A 3828-nucleotide genomic window follows, 5' to 3' on the forward strand; every position below is an offset into this window, starting at 1 on the left:
CAAATAGATCTTATTTTTCCCTTTAAAATGAGTGGTAAAGCGTCACAATCAGAGCTCTGTGCAAGAAGTTATGCCTTTCCGAAGTTAGGCAAAAATCCTGGAAAATAGAAAAATGACCAAATGAACAGTACTTTTTGAAGTTAAAATAGGATGCGTTTCTGATTAAAGTGGAACCTGAGGTCATTTTTCCTTGATAGATGAGGTTAAGAGCTTCGAGTGAGACTTGGAACGACCTTGTTTTGATTTTTCTAGAATTATGATTTTCCAAAGTTATGCCAAGTTTAAGGTTGTAGTGAATAGTAATGCGAGAAAAGAAATGTTTTAACTCAGATTTTTCAACCCGGTAACTTGAAATTGCGTTTTCGAATATCTTAACTTGGCATAATATAAGGATGAAAACGTAAGGTGTTACACTAATCAAATGTCATGACCCAGGTTCCTTCACGATACCTTGTACTGTAGGTAGGACAACTATTCCTAAGGCTTTACTTGATTTAGGTGCTGCCATTAATGTTATGCCTAGGTCAATGTATGAGTCCTTACAAATCAAAAGTCTTAAACCTACCACCATGATGCTCCAGTTAGCTGATACGACCATGAGGTACCCACACGGCTTCTTAGAGAATATCCTAGTGAAAGTCAAAGACTTAGTTATCCCTACCGATTTTTATGTCTTGGATATGCCTAATGAGCAAAGTGGGGATGGGACCTTAATTTTGGGTAGACCCTTTTTAAGAATTGCTAATACTAATATTGATATGCAAAAAGGGTCTATCACTATGTCTGTTGGGGATAAATTTTCTTATTTCAATATGTATGAACAAATAAAACAATCAAATGAAGATTACTCAATGTGTGATGTTAATCTTGTTAATGGGTTATTTATTGATGAGCTTCATAATGTTAATACAATGCATGTTTCATCCCCTACTCCTGACTCTGCTTCCCCTTCCTTTCTAATGGTAGTGACGTGGGCTATTCTATTGTTCATCAGTTAGATTACACCTTTTCCATTCCATCTGGTTCTACTATTACTAATAGTACACTTGGGAAGTCTTCTACTAATGCCCCTAAGCCCGAGAAAGGCTTTGTTTTTTATGTTGATGCAAATGATAGTAGAGCTACAAAGACTTCTAAGAAGAAGTGCTTCAACCTTTTCAAGGAGCTACGTGCCCTGAATACTATGCATGGACAAGTTACAACTCCAATTGCTCTCTACTCTGCTGTCTCTATACCCTTAACTAAGAAAACTAATCAAGAGACAGTGGTTACTTCTATAGAGAGTAAGAAAGTGGATTCTGAGAATGAGAGCAAAGAGCCTACATCTCTCAGGCTCTATTCTAAGGCGAAGAAAAAGAAAATTAAGATACCCTATGCTACTTTCCCTCCTCTCTCTATTGACCACTACATAGTTATTGATCTAGTCTGTGATGACCCTTTCCTATTAACTCCTGAGGTGTGGGGCCTGCTGTCTACTTATCGGACGCTAAAAACTGAGAAAAGGGCCACATGGATTGGACCTTTTGAAGTTCAGTCAACATGCCAGCATAGGAAGGTTGTAATAAGGGATGGTAAAGACCAGTTCTTCCAAGTCAAAAAGGAGCACCTTTATTTCTTCAAGGAGAGCTATCAGCCTCCATGACACCTCAGGTTACTTCTTTCCTTTACCTATCTTATTCACCATGTTCTGCTTTGTTTTGACTGATTTGACTATTGCACGTGTTAGTGAGATAAGTGTGGGGAAGGGAGCCGACTAGTAGGAAAAGTAGTTTAGCTTATTTTAGGTCATAGTTTTTCAATTCAATAATTTTCTCCTCTTACTGTTCTTGTCTTATGTTCGTCCTTCTTTGTACTTAATTGTTTGCTCAGTCATACTGTAAGGGTACTATCATGCTTATGTGTGGTTGGTGTTATTTGTTTTAATTATGGTGGCTGTTGTTCTTTTTCCCTTTCCCTTCGACAGTGAGGACACTATCAAGTCTAAGTGTAGGGGAGGGATTCATTTTCACTTTTTTGCATCATTTCTATGGTTGTTTTAGAATTTCAGCAAAAAATTTTCAAAAATCCAATCTTTCCTCATTATTATTTGGCTTTGAATTGATTGTCGATGGTGAATTATTGCGTATTGATCAATTCTATCTATTTTGATGCTTGCTAAAAGGGTTATTACTTGTTAAATGTTGGCCAAGTCTTGAAAATTTTTATTGGTAGTTTCTGTGACCTCAGGTCGCAACCTCACTGCTTCAGGTCATGACTTGAGGATTAACTTTAGCATTAGATGGCTCTCTGTGATTGCAGGTCACGACCTCAATAATTTTAGGTCACGACCTCAACCCCCCTTTCCTGACTTAGTGCTTTTGTGTGCCCAAGTCGTGACCTCACTGTCTTCAAGTCGCGACCTGCCCTCTTTTACTGTGCACCACTATCCTTTTCTTTGCTTTTTGTAATGATGTGTAGGAGGAACCTTTTTAAGCTATCTTTGCATCTTTTTCAAGTGAACCATTACCTTTTTAACATACCCTCACTGTATCAAACAGTTTTTCTTGAAAACCATGCCATCCTTGGACTTTTGAGAGCACTAATTTTGAAAATGATTTTTCTGAAGACTCTATAGTCACTTTTAAGATTCAAAAATGTTCTTAAGTGATTATTTTGATCTTTTAATTCTCGTCTTATGGGTTGCTTTTATGGTAAGTGTCTTAATGCCTTGTGACTAATGCATATTGATTGAAACTTCTTGTATGAGCAATGGAGATGTGAAACCTTTTTGGAAGGACATTCTTGAGCCTTAATTCCTATATTGAGTGATTATTCATGTGGTTTACATTCTTTAGAACTTGTTTTAGCTCTTGGATAAAATTATATGTGCATTTATGATTTTGAATATGATAGAGGCATTCTTTTCTAACCTTTCTACCCAAACACAACCCACAACCATCTATCCGTTGCTTAACCATTTTTGAGCTTACACTTCCTTCATTTCGTCTACCATTTCGAGTGTTTTGAACAACGATGTTAATTAAGTTGATTCCATCTGAACAATTACAATTTCCTAATCTTCATGGGTCTTAATTGGGAATTTTGCTTTTAGTTTAAACAAAACAAAAAAAAAAAGAGGAAAAAAAGGAACAGAAAAGTAAAGAAATACTTCTTATATACATAAGCTATAGCAGCAAAATAAAGTTAAATAAAGTATTCCCTTGGTGGTAGAAGGTTGGGATCTGAACTTCCTTGTCTAAGATTAGATGATATTTAACTCACATTTCTTCAATTCTTGACACTTAAGTTCACCATTTTCTGTTCTATTTTAGCCTTTCCATTACTACAACCTTAAAAGTCCTCTTGATTCTTTACATGAATGCTGAATAGTAGTGGAGATTTTAGAGTTATTACAAGCTTATGGTAGAATGTTTGCTGCTTGGATGATTAAGGGAAGAGAACACCAATAAAGAGAAATGAGTGAATCAAACACTTATACCCTGTGAGCAAATCTTTGTTGTTCATGCATTAGAGTCAATTGCACCTTGTATCTGATTACTTGGCATTATTCATGTTATCATTTTTGTATTCCTGAAAGATGTTGATCAATTAGCTCTTGAGATCACTTTTGAACATGCTAGTTTCTTTATTTGTAGCTGTATTTTCTTTAGAATGATTCAAGTCTTTGTCTAGGAATACAAAGGTTCAAGTGTGGGGAAGTGACAGAAACCAATCTTTATATGGTTTTCTCAAGGTTTTCTAATGTTCTGCAATAATTTTACCCTCATTATGCATGCATTTTTATCTATTTGATTATATTGAGTCATACATTGCATTTTACTATTTAAG

This window comes from Neltuma alba, unplaced genomic scaffold (genome assembly GCF_004799145.2).
Source record: "Neltuma alba isolate B1F8T4 unplaced genomic scaffold, ASM479914v2 tig00010964_pilon, whole genome shotgun sequence".
NCBI classification, from domain to species: domain Eukaryota; kingdom Viridiplantae; phylum Streptophyta; class Magnoliopsida; order Fabales; family Fabaceae; genus Neltuma; species Neltuma alba.